At 47.7% G+C, this 18,221-nt stretch overlaps 1 protein-coding gene across 5 annotated transcripts in view; it reads right to left on the reverse strand.

The window, feature by feature from the left end:
* The window catches only part of PRDM11 (PR/SET domain 11), a 64,995-nt gene extending 47,209 nt beyond the window's left edge, over positions 1–17,786 (reverse strand). Inside the window, exon 1 of one of the 5 annotated variants that reach the window (XM_075094291.1) lies at positions 17,587–17,786. The gene's annotated coding sequence lies outside the window, so the exon portion shown is untranslated. Of the gene's footprint in view, positions 1–17,077; positions 17,332–17,586 lie in introns of those variants that run through there. The other 4 variants (XM_075094293.1, XM_075094294.1, XM_075094292.1 and 1 more) reach the window with 4 other exon arrangements.
* Positions 17,787–18,221: the final 435 nt, after the last annotated feature.

Consider the following 18,221-nt stretch of genomic DNA (forward strand, 5'->3'; position numbering starts at 1 on the left):
AGGAATACTATTCTCAGCCTCTGTGGTTCTTCTTTGTGCCATGGACAAATGGTTAGTTCTTTTAGCCCAGCTTCTCACGTGCCAATGTGCAGCCTGAAAGACCTTTAACGAGCCTGTGTCAAGGAAGCACTAGTTAATATTCATATAGTGCTCTGAAAGCAAAGCCTCAGCATAAGTACAGCTAGATACATGCAAACACACACACACTTTCAAGCCTTTACAAGATGCCCAAAACAAGACACATTTTCTTTCAGAAGTACCATAGCCAGTCACAAGGAAAGTAATATTAAGGGTAAGGAGGGTCTCATTATTTTGGCAGGCTGAGCCCATGGTCTCATTCTCCAGAGCGAGAAGGAAGCTCTCCAGTCCTGTCCCCATGCACCAGCCAGTGCTGCAGGCAGGGGCTACCTGCCCTTCCCAGAGGAGAAGCAAAGGACTTTCTTCAAAAGTCTGCAGTAAAGCAGCTCAGCAGGGAAAAAAACAGCAGCTGGGGGAGGGGGAAAATGTTAAAAAAGAAGTAAAGGTGCTGCCCCAGAGCTGGTTAGCTGTGGGACCTGCGCTGGCACAGCAGACGGATGCTGGCTGCGGGGCAGATGCTCAGTCAGAAAACCCACCAGTTTGGGAAGCCTGATGTACAAGGCACCTGGAGTTTAAACACCCACAACCCCCAAGTCTTCAGTAGGAAGAGATGCAAACATCTGTTAGAAGACAAAATGGCTTTTCCCTTCCCATTCTTCCCTCAAGAAGACTCCTCCATTATGGAGCGAGAGAGACCCTGTGATGACCCAGTCTGAGCTCCTGTGCAAGGCAGGCCACCATGCTTCCTTCAGTGAACTCCTGGTTCAACTACAGCAGACCTCCAACAAGGAAAAAAAAAAAATCCAGTGTTTAGTTTACACACAGAGCTCCTCATTTTACTGTACAGCACATTTTGCAGTTCTCTCCTCATGGTCCTCCCTGAACTCCCTCCAACTTATCAGCAACATTCCTGTGCAGCACTGGCTGTGGCACTCCTGAGCTGATGGGAGTGGCACCTTGTGCCAAGATAACACCCTCCCTGCCCATGCTCAGGACTTCCACAGGTGCGTCCAAGTACCACATTTACTTTCTGGCCACCATGCCTCAGCTGGGGTTTTGTGTTCAGTGAACCACCATGTTGCCGTAAGAGCCTTAGCTCCTGCAACAGCTCCCAGGCCACCACACACCCCCTGCCAGCCCTCCCACCTGCTCTGTGACTAGGTGCCCACTTCTAAGACAGCCACACAACTTCTTGTTGTCTCACCCAGTATACATGCGATCGTAACTCCACCACTAACTTGCCTCTTTTTATTACTTGTGACTCGCCCAAACTTTCTGTTGCCCACAGACACGATTCAAATTACCGTTGTGTTTTCTTCCAGGACACCGACAAACTTAGAAACATAGAATCATCTAGGCTGGAAAGGCCCTTTAAGATCATCGAGTCCAATTGTAAATCTAACACTGCCAAGTCCACCGCTAAACCATGTCCCTAAGGGCCACATCTACACGTATTTTAAATACCTCCAAGGATGGTGACTCAACTACTTCCCTGGGCAGCCTGTCCCAGTGCTTGATAACCCTTTCAGTGAAGAAATTTTTCCTAACATCCCATCTAAACCTCCTGTGCTGGTTTTGGCTGAGAAGGGTTAATTCTCCTCACCGTGGGGGTCGGCTACCTTTCCAGCTTCCCGCGCTCTGCCGCGTGGCGGGGGGGGGGGCTGGGAGGGGCAGGGCCGTGGTGGGGGCGGCTGACCCCGACTGGCCAATGGGATGTTCATTCCATACCATGTGACACCATGACCAGTATATTGAGGGGGGGGCAGGTTACAGTTCAGGAGCGGCGCGGCGCCGGGTCGGCGGGCGGCTGCGTCCCGTGCGGTTTGTTTCGGCGGTTCGTTCCCCCTCTCCCCTCCCTTCCCCCCTCCCCCGGGGCTTTGCGTCTCTCATTGTTCTCCTTTACATCGCACTTCTGTTGTTGTTTCTTTTAATTTTAATTATTAAACTGTTCTTATCCCAACCCACAAGCATTACCCTTCTGATTCTCTCCCCCATCTACTGGTGGGGGAGTGAGCGAGTGACTGTGTGGGGCTACGCTGCTGGCTAAACCACGACACCTCCCTGGTGCAACTTGAGACCATTTCCTCTTGTCGTATTGCTTGTTACCTGGGAAAAGAGACTGACACCCACCTCTTGATTAGCATCAAGCCAAAACAACAATTCCCAGCTGACACTTCTAGAAATACACTATGAGCAATGGCTCTCCTTTTGTTGTCACGCTGTGACCTGTCATTCAGTCAGGTTTTCATTTATTCATAGAATCACAGAATAGTTTGGGACCTTTAAAGATCATCTAGTCCAACCCCCCTGCAGAAAGCAGGGACATCTTCAACTAGACCAGGTTGCCCAGAGCCCCATCCAACCTGACCTTGAATGTTTCCATGGATGGGGCACCTACCACCCACCTGGGCAAACCATGCCAGTGTTTCACCACCCTCATCGAAAAAAATTTATTCCTTATATCTAGTCTGAATCTACCCTCCTTTAGTTTAAAATCATTATCCATCGTTATATCACTACAGACCCTACTAAAAAGCCTGTTCCTATCTTTCTGACAAGCCCCCTTAAATATTGAAAGGCCACAATAAGGTCTCCCCCAAGCCTTCTCTTCTCCAGGCTGAACCACCCCAACCCTCTCAGCCGGTCCTCGTAGGAGAGCTGTTCCACCCTGCTGATCATTTTTGTGGCCGTCCTCTGGACCCACTTTAACAGTACATGACACACTGAATCATTCTAGCTGCTTATTCCGATGACCTGTGGCACAACTTCAGTTGTGCTGGTTTCGGCTGAGAAGGGGTTAATTCTCCTCACTGTGGGGGTCGGGGACCTTTCCAGCTTCCCGTGCTTTGCCGTCTCAGTGGGAGGCTGGGAGGGGTGGGGCCACAGCCGGGGCAGCTGACCCCAACTGGCCAATGGCAGGTTCATTCCATACCACGTGACACCATGACCAGTATATTAAGGGGGGCAGTTTGCTGCTGGGGGAGGGGCGGCATTGGGCAGTGAGTGGCTGCATTGCGTGCGGTTTGTTTCAGTGGTTTATCATCCTCTCCCCGCCCACCCCGGGTTTCGTGCCTCTCGTTGTTTTCCTTTCATTGCATTTTTGTTGTTTGTTTTTTTTTTTTAATTTTAATTATTAAACTGTTCTTATCTCAACCCATGAGCGTTACCCTTCTGATTCTCTCCCCCATCCCACCGGTGGGGGAGTGAGTGAGCAACTGTGTGGGACTGAGTTGCTGGCTAAACCACGACATCAGTGCATTAAACATGCAAGCTATATGAACACTTCTACCTATATCAAGCAAAATTACAGCAACATCAGAAAATCATACCATGTTAGAAAAGACCTATTTTAAAAAAATCCATACAGACAGATTATTACAATTAACACCCCCTTAAATCATGATCGACCCAATCCCTATCAGCTATTACATTATTTTACTGGAAGTCAATATCAGACTGCAGGTATCCTAGTATTCTAGTTTGCCCAGATTAGACTTGAGAGTAGCTTACTTGTTTATGACTAACACACAATATTTTTTTCAGTCTAACTCATTATGGATACTTTTTTAAAAAAATTAGCATTTATTGCCCAGAGAGCACTGCTCACCCAGCCCTTTTAAAATCCATGGATGCAAGTTAGCCAGAACAGCAATCTTAAAAATGTACTGCTATAGTAGCTGCTGCTTGGTAATTTCCCAAGCCATTGCTACAACAGAGCATGTTACACTGCTGCTGTAACTGATACCATCATCTAGCTTCTCCAGCAGCCTCAGAAAAGAAACATTCAACATTTCTCCAGTTCTAGGCATCAGTAGACGACTGTGCTTTTAGGACTCTTTTAGCTTCTGATGTATTTAAAGTTACTTTTAATTTTTCCTAATTTCACTGCCCATTAGTTTCTGTTTCTTTCCCCTTCTCCTCCCCCTTTAGTTTTCCACAACTGCAAGAGTTCTAGTTCACTTTCTGCACTTTTAACTCCCTCCACTTCCTTGTTGGTTTGGTTTTGGCGTTTGGTTTTGGGTTTTTTTTTTGGGGGGGGGCCGGATTTTTATAGTGGTGTTTTATAGTGGTGTTTGTTCTAATAGCTAAATATGAAGACCCTCTGAAGATTTCAGATGATATGGAGAAGCACCATGTAAGCATAAGCGGAGCAGGCTCCTTGGTTACTGCTGAAGGTATTCCCATGGGGTGCCTGACCTCCAGTGTGTGTGTCCCTGTGGCCACCAGGACAGCCAGTCCTCCCAGTGTCAGTGTGTACACAGCCTACTCCAAAGTCCTAGCAGCATGTCATAAGGACAATCCCCAGGTGAGACGGATGCTTGTGAAGATCCAGGTGCTGTTTGCACACAACATCAAGTCTTTTGTACAGCAAAGCCAGTTGTGGTATGAGGCACAATGCCCCTCGGCAGGCCCAGAACACCAGCCTGACTGCAACAAATCCCAAGAGGCATCCCCAGGTTCACAGGCAGTGTCACATAACCTCTCCCATTTTCTTTACAAAGTAGGCAAGCACCTGCCATGTTTCTGCATGACACACAGTAAGATCTCCAGTGGCTTTACCATGTTGCTCACAACCAGGGAAGTAGAAAACACAAGAACATCTGAGCTGTTAATCTCTAATGTGGGGAAAAAAATGTCCAAATGGAGTTAAGCATGAACAAACCTGTGAATTCCTGTCCTCAGGTATGCCACCTTTATCACTGCCCCTCTTGTAGTTATTAGTTAACAGCCACAGACTCTTATCTGCATAGATCAGCCTCCAGAACAGAGCTTCAATTTTACATTTTACTGGCACGTTTCCCAGATTGGGACATTCTTGCATGTGAAACAGCCATATAGGAATCCATCCCGTCCTCAGCACACAGCTCCTTCACTCAGTTTCTCACTGCCAGCCTTCTGGATATCATCCCCTCTTAAGAGAGATCTTGCGTAGCTTATACCCCATTTTAGTTTTAAAGTGCAGGCCCATGGTGAAAGACAGACTTGAATTCATATGCTTTTTGTACAGTTGCATATTATTGCCAGAAATAGTAATCCAGAACAGTCAGCTACTGATGAGTTGAGAATGGGGAATAAAGCACAGTATTCAAAGTTCCGAGTTCTTCCCTAAACAGACACAAAAGACCCAAGCTAACTGTTTTCCCCAAGGTGAATTCACTTACCACAGCCCTCAGCCATGCCAACCATTTCAGGTCACTTTATGAAGTACCATCTGGCTACACAGCTCACGCTCGCAACCAGTGCAAATACCAGCAGATCCCACAAAATAAGAGGGAGAACCAGTTTGCTCAGAGGAGGACCACTGTCCACAGACAGACACTAACCCCATGCTCCAGTTAGGTGAAAGCAAAAATTACTTTCACCTTGACAGTTGCCACAGCACTGGCTTAACTTTCCCCCTCAAAGTACAGGATTCCTATGGGCGAAGCTGTCCCCCACCCGGCGGTGCAGCAGAGCAGCATCCCAGCACGGTGAAGGCCGGCAACAGGGCAAAACCTGATGACCTGCCTCCCAGCTTGATCCAAGGCCAGGGCTCTTCCCCAACAACTGCAGAGCAGAGCTGAATGCAGCCTGCACAGCTGGAGACAGGCTGGGGCAGTCAAGAATTAAAAATCAGTGAAAATTATAGGGCATGGACGATGTAGGATTTGAGCAACATGGGCTGCAACTAGGGCTTGTTTAAATCATTGCCAATTATTCCACTACAGTCAGTAGCCATAAATTCACCAGAAGAGATGATAAAATATTTTACTTCAGTTTCAAATTCTCAAAACACTGAAGAAGGTCAGGACAACAAGAAAGATACCTGGAAGCACCACCAGTTTTGCTGCAGCTTTCTGAAGAAGCTTAGAGAGCAAGCTTCAAAACCACGAGACTTAAACTTGTTTTACAACAGGGAGGGCCAAGAGTTCCCATTGGTTTCAACAACTTGCTCAAGACCAGCAACTGACACAATAAATGGCATTGGGGTGCCACGACACCAAGTTCCCACTGTCATCCCAACTGCAGACAGGCTGGGGACAGGGAAATTCCCATTTGCCGACCTGGAACTCCTCCTGTCATTTCAAGGGGATGCAAGATGTGTTCACACTGTCAACTCCTACATGGTTCATTGGCAAAACATGCTATTAAAAGCTGCCAAGATCTACTTTATGACAGATGCATTTCAGAGGGGGAAGAAGGAAAAGAACCTCTGAAATAATCCCTGAACTAGTCTTAAGTTTGTCTTATGGTGGCTTCTAGTGAAGGTGGAAAATGCTGCTGACTTTATACAGGATTTGACACAAAATTCTGTTTTATGGTCAGTTCGGAGCATTTGCCCTTTGTTGATGTCAGAGTAGGAAGCTAGCGTCATGGATCAGCACAAGCCTCTGCAACCTGGGTATTATTTGGTGCAACTTCTCTACATTAAGTGTTGAATAAGGACTCAACACAGCGGGATGCTGACAACATAAAGCTCCTGTGAAGCCTAAGCCTCTGAAACAGTGCGGCATGCCATGGAGCCATGGCAGCTACTCACTACAGCTGAAAGAATAAGCAAGTGACTTGCATTTTTAAAATACGTTAAAAATAATTCCCTTGAACCAGAAATTTCTCATTTTTGCTGTATTCAGCTCTCTGCATTGGTCTCACAGATTCACAGCATAAGGGTGGAATGGAGAATTAGGTCAACCAGATCCCCTGCACATCACATGCCCTTACCTTTAGCCTACAAACAGGGCAAAATCTCCATCTGAGTCTAGCCAGGGTAGAAGAAGCCAACACTTCACCAGCAGTTTATTTCAACTGCCAATCCCCATCATGGACAAGTTATATGTGAATCTCTCTAGTTCTGGGCATCAGTCAGCAGTTCTTTCAAAAAGCCCTGCAACCCTGTGGGAAAAGCTGAAATACCCGGCATGTTGGGACGCTGCTTTGAGCAAATGGAAAGAATTGCTTCCCAGATTAATAGCTGTAACAAATCTCACCATCTTTGGTCAGATCTGCCAGTTGCACTTCTTTGCCTTTGGCTTCTTCAATATATATACCTACAGTTATAAAGATAAAACAAACCGGCACAAAACCCCAGTACTAAAACAAGATCCTATTCCACTACCATTTTTCTCCCCAAGGACAGAATAAGACTACAACCAAGGAGAAGATGTAAGCCTTGTTACTTAAGGCACTAATGAAAGGTGTTTGGATAGCAATAGTGATAAGCACTGAGTAAAAACACATACATAGCAGACCCCTGGGTATGCACCCATGCAGTACCTTCTCAGCTTTCCAACAATTTTGATCATTCTGTGTAATTCTTCCAATTTTCTCTATGTTATTTTAAGATGCTGGCACCAGAAAGCCACACTGGTACAAAACTGCGTCTGGAGTAAATATAACGGTTAGAGATGGTGAAACTACCTCATCACCCTGATTCATTACCTCCCCGTTTGTGTGTCCAAAATCACAGCCATCTTTTCCAGCAAGGACCAGACAGAGAAAGCTCCCCATAGTTGCCTGTCCATTCCGACCCTCATGTTCTCACATGGGACTGGTCGGGACCCAGGCCCCCTTTGCAGATCACATTAAGGACATGTCTTTCCAGGTTCATAACTCTCTGCTTGTCTGAATGAAAACAATGTTGTTTCAATGGGTTCGTTTATTAAACAAACTGCATTACTCCATCCTGCCCCTATCAATACCTGTAGTTCACCAAACTTGTTTCATCTACGCATTTTGCCAGTTGAGAGACATGCTTTCTTCTGCATCACTGAGTAAGTGTCAGGCAGCATTGACTTCTCCTTTCCCCTCATTTGAAGGGAAGAGTCATCAAGTCTACTTCTTTGAAAACACAGTCTCCACATATCATGTTGCAGAGACTCTTCTGCCAAATTATCAAACTCTAGCTTAAAATAGCTGGATTATAGCTCCCCTCATCTAAGGCAGCAATGCCAGAGCCTTGATCTTTTGATGCTGAAAAACCATCTTCTATGTTCAACTTAAAGTTAATCCAGAAACAGCTGATTCATTAGTGTGCTAATACTATCCTTTAGCTTAGAGTATCCTTCATTCTCCTTACTGTTCATACTGATGCTTCAGTTTATTTATTGCATGCTGACCCGCTATTAATCACCACATTCACTTCGTAAGTCACTCATATTTATTGATATTCTTTGGTATTAGATATAAATTGGGTTCTTGTGCACTGAGTTAACTGCCTTCTATACCCAAGTCTATCACATCTACAGATCTTTCTTTAAGCCAACAGTAAGCTTCTCAAAGAACAAAATCAAACCCATTTGAGAAGTACAGGACACCTTCCATAACATCAAGTTTCAAGCATGACCTACTTTATATTTACCCAGGATTGGTGTCATGCTACCCAACCTATAACTTCCCAGGCCATCCACTTGGCCATTTTCAGAATGGCCCCAAAGCAATCACTCTTCCAGGCTCCTGGATTTGCTGTGATCCACCAAGACTAATTAAAAATGAACATCAGCGAGCTAAAGACCTCCTCTCATTTACCTAGTGCTCACTTTGTTTCAAGGGAATGTGTTTTTTCCTAAGCGCAGCTGTCAGCAAAACTTTGCTTACCCACAGGATCTGTGCTACACAACTGCTATGTGGGTCCCTGGATCCCTTCTTGTAGGGCTCAACTTTTGGATAGGCAGCTTATCCTTTCCTTGCTGCTGGCCCAGGTGGAAGCTTCAATGACAATCAAGAGCATGCAACTCAACAAAGAGAAGCTACGTTTGGGTCTGGAAAAGTTAAGTTTTTTACCACATAGATGCTTTTATAAAAAGCAGAGATGTGAATTTACTGCCTACATGGCCTTCTGCTCCCATCCGTGGTCAGATAAAAAGGCTAGAGTGAGGAAGTGCATGCAGCAGGCTGGGCTACCACAGTGCTCCTGCTCTTCTGCTGTGCTGGGAGAGGGAAAGATACTGGAGTGCTTTTAATGTTTTACACAGCATGCACAGAAAATTCAACACACCCCGGTCAAGTCCTGCCAGCCTTGCTATGCGCCTGGGACCCTGCCACTTAGCGCTCAGCACCTGCCTGCCACCCACTGCCAATGTCGCCCAGCCGCCCACCACGAGCTCACGTGCATCCAGAGGACCCCTGCATTGTACAGGCTGGCCAGCCTAAAAATTTCTGTGGGTGAGTGACACCATTGATTCATGTATCTGAACATCAACGGAGGTAAAAAGGGAAAGGGAAGGCGTAGGGGTGGGCAGGAAGCAAACCCCAGATGCTACTTTCTAAATAGCAGATGTGGCTATCCTGGCTAGCAAACTTCCACTTTCATTTCTTACCCACAGAAATGGGAAATGATTCATGAAAAACCAACAGGATAAAATTAGCTGGAAGGCAGAGAGATAATTCATGCAACCCAACCATCATGGGCTGAAGTACCAGCACTACCAGTGCTGCCTGGCATTTCAGCCTCCGGTGCCCTTCAGTGGCTGGCACCCAGCCAGCAATCAGCTCCACATATATTTTGTTAGCGTCTAAATTAGCCCCTCTGGAGAGCACATCCATCTTTTAACGAGACAGCCTTTCACTCAACACTTCTCTAGAAGTTCCAGCTTTTTCTCTTTTTTTTTTTTTTAAACAAAACAAAACAAAAGATTACCTGAAGTACTCTGTCTTTTTTTCCACTGGTGTTAGAGAGATGGACTGACAGGATGGACAGGTTTGCACACACATCTGTAAGCCAAGGCCAAGCTATGCACATAATTCAAACTGCCCCACTGAGTCAGAAAGATCAGTGGATTTCACCAGAGTGCCCTTTTCCTGCACAAAGCCAACAACGTGTTCAACAGCGACAACCGAGTGCTGGTCTGCCTTTACACACATTGGTGATTTTTGCAAGACTACCCTTAAATTCTGTCACGTAAAAAGCATGAACCACAAGACACAGTTTCACCCTTGATACAGACACAGGACAGCAAGTTTCTTGAGAAGCTGGTATTACTTACAAATCGCAACCCAAAGCTCTTTACCCCAAAGGCAGATGAGAAACCCCCACCTCTCCTAGAGATCTCTGCACTTCCAGTAGGCACTTGGTATTGAGCAATACCCCTTCCCGCCACCTAACTCAAAAGCTTCAGGAATCTACAGTCAAATTGTAAAGCCTCTGCAGCACCAACACCTCTAGGCAGGCAGTCTCAGCTGCAGGGGGATCCCCATTCAGTTGGGACCTATAGGTACAGACACAAAATAAAGATTAAATCCTGCTTTTGTACAATTTCTCCAGTTGGTGCCTGTTCATTTCTGTTGAAGGACGTTACATGATGGCTCCTCTATGTTTGTAACAGTGGTTTGACTCTAACTTGGGCTTCAGGACACAGCAAGCGACTCCTTTCTTACTTGTTCAGCAAAAGGGAAAGAATATTGGGGGGGGGTGTGGAAGGAGGGGACAAGAAGGTAGGAGCAAATTATATTTTCATTTGTTCCTAAAAGTCTAATAAACTAGCTCAGTCCTTTAAAAGCACTAATGAACATACCAGCCAGATTGAGAACAAATCAACTGTTCTACAAAATGCAGAGGAAGCAAAAGCAAGAACCATATTTATTTCTCCTCATTTGTACCCTCTTGCAGGCCATTAGGGAGATAAGATCTCACAGTACAGCAGACATTATTCAGGGCTGGTAAATCTGTCTACAGGTTCGGGGCTCATGTTACACCACTTGGATAAGTACTGGCTGGGCATGGATCACACTGACCCCCTTTTCCTTGGGGCAGGCAGCAGTCCCAGTGTCAGATCTGCCAAGAAATCAGATATCCATGTGCTGAATTCACCACCACCACCATTTGATCTGCACATTGCCTTCCATACAGAGAGAGGTATGTTTAGACCTTGTATATCCTAATACAGCTAACTGAAGAAAAAAAAACAACAACCTTCCAGCAGGGGCCAAGCAATTCTGGTCCATTCCTTCAGCCTCCTGCTCCTCAAGTGTGTCTTCTACATAAAGGTACTGGATTGTACAGAAATACGTGGTCCTCTATGCTGTGGATGTTTTAAAAATGCTCATTACTAGAAGCATGGAGAGAGCCCAAGAACCCATTCAATTCCAGTACAAAAAGAAGAGAGAGGACATCGCAGGGACTTCACATATGTAAGTCACCTAGGGACTACAAAAGTTCACCAACTACTCCAAGAGAGTTCAAAAGCAGCATTTCAACAACTGACTACAGAATGAGACCTAGTTAAAAAAACCCAACCAACCACTAGTCCATCAGACCTAAAGAGGATATGTTAGCATGTGATTTAGTTGCTGCTAGCTCTCAAGACATCCAGGAGGTGTAGTAAGTTGATCCACCTGTCTGGAGGTACTGCCTTTGCAACAGCAATGTAGAGTTAGCTGGTGGGATTCTGCACTGAGGGTCAGGTACCGCCATACCCATCCAGTGGTCACTTACTATGTGATTTAGGAAAAATTTCTCAAGGAACAAAGCAACTTACACTCATACCATATGTAAGACAGCTCCCTTCCCAGTCATGAAGGGAAGAGAAATTCACTAATTAAAAAGCTTCTATTCTTCAAGAGCTAACTGATCCCATCTGAGCTCAAAAAAGATAATCTACATGCCTAGGTGTGTACTCTAGAATGTATTTTATTGTTCACAAAAGTATGTTTGTGTGTCATCAATATCGATTTTTCCTTCAGTCAGTTTCCAAGTGTTTTCATTGATTTCCTTTGAAGGGATAAAAGGACGGGACTCTGCAAACCGTGGTGTATTTAACATTTGCATTAGTCTTTCCAGGCAAAAGGTCTCCAATTTAAAGAGACCACATGAAGTACTCCAGCAGGCTCAGAACTAAAGAAATTTTTTTTAAAAACCAAACAAACAGCAAAATCCCCCAATATACAGAGACATGAGGAAGTCAAGATTTATCCAAATGAAACGTGTAAAGAGGAGCATGCTAGGAGTAGAAAGGTAATCCCAGCCAAACTTATGGCATCTTTCGAGGAAGATGCTATGTACACTTAGCCTGCTCAGCTGTTTGAGTCTGCAGTTGAAGGACCACATTTAACTCCACTCAGCATGATACTGCTTATATGATAATTTTCAAAATAAAGCTTCATTGTACTGAAAAGGAACGTACTGGACAATAATTCACGTCGGTTATCAGCCTGGAAACAGCTGATGTCCCTGACCAACATCAGCTCCAATTACCAGCCTTCAATACTCCAAAATACTCTGAAAGGGCATTCACAGGCAGCCACAGGAGCTGCGTGCCCACAGCACCCAGATCTGCACTCAGGAGCCTGGAGCCAGTGCTCCCCAGCACACAGCGATAACCTGGCTTGGGGACTGGCAAAGGACGCTCAGTGCATCAGCTCCCCCCACCGCCCAGCACTGTGCAAGGCCGGAGCACCACTGGCTCTCAGGGGTAGCTAATTAAAGCAATTCTAGAGCTGCCACAAAAGATACTCCCCCACGTCGCCTCCCATGCACTCTCACCATCACCCCCAGTACCCACGGTCAAGCCTCCACCAGCAAAACCCAGCCCTCAGCTGACTGCAGCACAGGCAGCCTGGCTCAGTCACTGGGAATGCTGGCCCTGACAAGGCTCGACACCAGCACTTATTTTGGAATGGCAGTCCCTCCTCCAGGACAAGTCACTACAGTCAAAGCAAAACTAGTCTTGCTGAAAAGCCAAAGCCTAAGGAGAAGAGAGGAAAGGGGGCAGAGATGAAGCCATTTATCAGAGTGTTCTCAAATTGGACAACTTTGCCTACAATACCCTTCTGATGGGCTTCTTACTGATGGCTGTCCATGAGCAAAGGACTGCACTGAAACGGTCTTCTGCAGTATGCATTACTGATCTGTCTTTGGAGGCTGCCAGTTTCTGCAGCTTAAACCTTAAATTGTACGTGTAATGTTTTTACCTTCTGACTGCACAGAAACCACTCCGAATCTGAAACAGCAGAGTGCTGCCTCCTTGCCTTGCAAGAGAGACAAGGCCTTTGAACAACAGCTGTCAAGGATACTAGCTATCCCACTCGCAAAAATGGACCAATGACCAGTAAGCACTATAGCAAAGATTTAAGTGTCAATATTTTTAATTGCTTGTCTGTCTCAGCAGAAACACAGGTTCTTGCAACTATGTGCAGAGTTTGGGATGGAAAAGGGCAAAACACCAGCACTAGTACCACCTTCACTGACTCTAGCTGAAGTCCAAAGCCTAAATGGTAAGGGCAGTGATGAGACCTCTAAAAGCCCATATTATAAGCATGAGTCTAGGTGCCAAGTCAAAATTTACCTCCTTCACCTCTGCTTTTTTCCCTCCTTGCTCTCAATCCTCCTGGTCTTTTCTATTAGTAAAGTGGTGCCTATCATGCAGTAGGTATGTTAAAGAAAAACTTCCCTAACATGGGATGCTTGTGTTGCCCTCATCACCAGGTTTCTTCTCCAACCACCTTGGCTGCTCCCACCTTCCAAAGAAGCTACAGGCCTGCTCTGTGTTTTCTTTCTTTGGCTTCTCTTACCTACAAGCTTCCTCCCTTTCTGAAGCACTTTTCCCTCACCTTCTTTCTAAAGATGCCACACATAGCGATGCAAGTCTCTCACCTTGTCCTCTCTGCATTTTCTTCAGGAAGTTGGGCTTGCTACCGAAATCCCCTTGCATGGGCAAGTTTAACTAGCAGGGATTCCTGAAAAATAAGATTTGACTATGTAGCTTTAGAAGGACCACTGCTCTAGAGGCTTTGTTTAAAAACACCTTCGATAGCAGAGAAGAGGTCACAGGAAAAATGGAACAGCCTGTGAAATTAAAGCCCTCTTTACTCCACTACTATAGAAAGGTCGGTGCAAAAGCAGGCACTAAAACTGTCCGCAGCTGTACAGGTGCTCTGATCCAAGAAACCTCATCCTGTATGACAGAGCTTCTGGCAGGAGCGCCATACAGAAGTGCTCGCGATGAAACATGCGACAAACATGAGAAGATGCATAGCAGAAAAAATAGCATCCTGCAGTGGTGCTGCTCAGTGGCAGGCCACAAGGAATTCTGCCATTGGCTACGCCTGTGCCTCAAGCAGTCTCAGCCCTGGGCTATGCTCAGGTGAGAGCCCCGATGAGAGAACTTAACACTGATGCAAGAGGACGTGTCAAGCCCACACAGATGTGTGTCCAACTGACTCCAGATTTCCTAAAACGGCAAAAAGCTGCAATCCAAACTGAGGAGGGGGGGAAAAAAAAAAAAAAAAGGCAGCAATATTTGCCTGTTTTGGCTTTCTTAGGAAAACCAGTTGTTCATAAGTCTCAGCTACATGTTCCCAATGCAAAGTAAGCATCAAAAGTTCTCACCTGCGTCACACCAATGGGAACAGGAGCCATTACTTCTTACAGCTACACAGCTTAGTATCTTCAGATCAAGTGTTAGCAGTTTCTTTCTTCCTTCTGGATGCCCCCCCGTTAATCTACGGTATTATTATTTGGTTGCCAAAAAAAACTAAACCAAAAACATTTCTCCATTGGGACTATGTTTAGTTTCTCCATGCAAACCTTCACACACATGCCAACAACACTGGATTGGCAATAACAATTTTAAATTGGCTACTCTGAAATGTCATGAATATCAGGCTTTTTGTGATGGCCAAAGCAGTATTTTAAGAGTTTTGGAAATGGCTAGTAGCATTTATAGCAAAAGAGGCCCTGCTAATAGCAACTTTAAGAACAAATAAATACGTAAAAGCACACGCTTTTCTTGCATAAATGGACATGGGGGGGGAAACTCCAAAAAACACAAGCTTTGCTTGCGAATTAACCAGTATGAAACACAAGTTACAAAAGGGGAAAAAATATTTTTCAAAACAAACAAACAAACAAAAAACAAAACCAAAAACCAACCCGGAAGGATAAAGTGTATATGGTACTCTGTACATAAAGACCAAATACCCCTCTTGTCCCGATTTGTAATTTTTCTCCTCCTCAATACATATACTTTACTCCGATTCCTGACTCAGGGCAGCAACTTGCACTCACTGCAGTGCTTGCAGCCCCCCCAACTGCAGTGCCAGCCTGCTGCAGCAGAGGAGCCCTCCCACTTCAGGCTCCTCTTGCAGTGTTCATGGACACAACCTTACCCCCTCCTACCCATTTTGAGCAGTTCCATCCCTTTCCAGCAAGCATTACAAGCAAACAATGGGCATCCACCCCATCCCAATAAGACCAATGTTGCCTTAGTATATCAGAAATAAGATTTCAGAGGAGTCCTTGCTTTTGTCCTTATTATTTAAAACTAGGTATGACCGTCAACAATCATAAGTAATTGCTACCAGCGACCACTAAGGCTTGGAATGAGAGAACCCCCCATAAACCAGCCTGGAAAGCATTGTCCTTAATGCATGGTCCCCCACAGATGCTAGAGAAGCAACAGGCTGCTCTCTTGAAACCAGCAAGCTCTACACCAAAGCTGGCACCAAGCTGGGAGCACAGGAGCTGCCCACAGACAGCCAGAAGGAGCAGCAGTTTTTGACATGACCCCCAAGCAGGAGGGAACAACAGCTTCGCCTGGTCCTGCTACTCTATACCACAGGGGCACAGTGGCTTCGTTAACACAGTCCTTCCACCTGCCACACCAACAGCCCCGACGCTTGAACTCTTTGCAAACGTCACATGATTCCAGAGCCCTCATCGTTCAGCCCTATACTAAGCTATTATTTTTGGAGCAGGAGTACCTCTGTTCAATGCACCCCTTGCAGGAAGCAAATACACATCACCTGAATACTTTCGTTTCTGACTGCAGCTTGCGCTTGAAAACAAAAAATGCACCATCCTCATCAGGGATGTGTGTCTATTGTGGGGTTCATACACAATACATTAGAAAGCTGAAAGTGTAATTTCCCTTTCCACTTTCATTGCTTATAATCTTGGTGATCACACGAACGGAAATTCAAGCAACATGAAGCCCAACCCAAGCAGCACGCTCACACTCTGCCAGTCCCACAGGGAGTCAAACCTCACTCGCAGGACCAGGGGGCTGCTGGATGTTTGGGACTGGGGCTGCTTTGCCACTCAACAAAACACCGTGCACACCCGCAGTGCTGGAAAACAACCCTTTCTTATGGTCAGGGTTGTTTTTTTTAAGCTGGTTGTGCCAGTTCTCCTCCTGTTAATGAGAAGCATTAGTCACTGAAAGAAGAGGAAGCAACAACGAGCCAAGAGCTTTGCTCATGGCCTGGCTTCTTTTTTCCAGTATCTGCAGTGGGGCACCGGAGGCATCTTACTTTTCCCTTTGGAATACGCCAAGAGATAAAGGAATTTGGTTCAAGTTATATATATAAAATTCATGCTCTTCTGGAGCATTCGCAAAGAAGCCAGAAAAATACAGTAACTTAAAAAAAAATAAAAGGAAAAACACACCAAAAAAAAAATGCATCTAGTGAAGTTTTTCCACGCAAGTCAACAAAGTATCCTGGCTAAGTGGTACAAGGGCAACTCTTTCGTTGCACTCTGCAAGGGACCCGGGAGACGCTGCAGGCGTGATACCTGCTAGCAGGATGCAACTACTGCGGATTTCCCGGCGCCGCGGGGAAGCCCGGGGCGCTGGGAAACCCACAACGAAACAACCGATCCCCACCGAACGATCGCCCTGTTTGCGGCACTGCAATGGGCGGCCACCCACACACCCCCTCCCCCCGCCGCGTGCCAATGTGGCGCGCGCCCGCCCACCCCCGCCGCCCATTGGCCGCTGGCCACGTCACTCACCGGCACCACTAACGGCCGCCAGGGGGTAGGGAGGGCGTACGACGACACACACGTGAGGGGAAGGGCGGGAGCGACGGGGACGGGTCCGACTACGGGTCCGGGATGGGGGGGGGGGGGGGGGGGGAGGGAGGGAGGGGGGGGGGAGGAGGAGGAGGAAGAGGAAGAGGGGGGCGATATCGGTCGCCACCGCCGCCCCGGGCACCCCTCACCCAGGCACCCCTCACCCGCCCTAGATTCTTCCGCCCTCCGCAGCCATTTTCGTGGCCACCGTGGCTACTAACGGGGCTGACTCACCTCGGCGCTGCGGGCGCGGGGGGCCCGCCTCGGTGTCTGGGGGCGGAGGGGGGGGGGCGCCCCGCTCCGCCCGAGGAGGGGAGCGGCGGGGAGAGCCCAGCTGGCTGCGCCCTCCCTCCCCGCCAGCCCCGCTGCCTATTCCGAGGCGAGGACAAGTCCCGGGGTCGGGCCGGGCTTGGCGGAGGAGGCGGCAGCGGCGGTTCCCTCCCTCCCGGCCGTGACCACCATCTTATTAGCACAGGAAATGACATGGCGAACGGAAGAGAGGGGCGTTCGGGGGCCGAGCCCGGGGACCCCCTGAACCGGGGGGGAGGCGCCGCCGGCCCGTTCTGCCCGTTGGGGAGCTCCTGTGGGACGCGGCACTCCCGCCTTACTTCTGAACGCCGGGGGTGGAAAGGGAGGGGGGGAGGAATAAAAAAATTAAACCCAACAGCCGCACAAAGCAGGGAAAAAAAAAAAAACACAAAACCAGAAAAGGCCAGCAAACCCAAACCGCCCCCTGTTCCCACCTCCTGCTCTGCCGCCCGCCGGTCCCTCGAGGGGGGGCTCCTCAGGGCATAGCCCGCCCGGGCTGGGCGTGGGGGAGCTACCAGCCCCGGGGCCCGGCCCGGCCCGGCCCGGCGGAGCAGCCGGGCGCCCAGCTCGGAGCCGCTGCCGCCGCCCGCCCCCTTCTGGGGGGAAAGACGGCGGCAAGACCGGCCCCCCCAGCCGGGGAACGCGACCCTGGGCTCCGCCATCCCCCGAGGGAAGAGCCAGGGAGGGCCCCCCCCCCCGCACCGGGACCCCGCCGCTCGCCGCCCCTTTGGCGCCACATGCCCCTTTAGCGAGCAAAAAGCAATCGCGGAGGCGGGGTGCTTCCCTGGCGCTCGCAGCTCCCTCGTGTTTCAAATTACTTCCCCCCCCCCAAAAAAAAAAAAAAAGCAACCCCCACCCGACAGCAGCAGGAACAGCAAACCCTACCCTCGAGCTTTGTGCAGAAATTACGGGCAACATGACGGATGACAAAAAGCAGGCATAATTTAATAAACGGAGGAAGCATGTCTCACCAATAAACCATATTCTAAATAAAACCATCTGCGAGCGTTAGGTTTCAAAAATGCAAACCGTTTAGCCGCTTTGCCAAATGAGGCGCAGCAGGGGGTAA

The sequence above is a fragment of the Phalacrocorax aristotelis genome, chromosome 5 (assembly GCF_949628215.1).
Source record: "Phalacrocorax aristotelis chromosome 5, bGulAri2.1, whole genome shotgun sequence".
Taxonomy (NCBI): domain Eukaryota; kingdom Metazoa; phylum Chordata; class Aves; order Suliformes; family Phalacrocoracidae; genus Phalacrocorax; species Phalacrocorax aristotelis.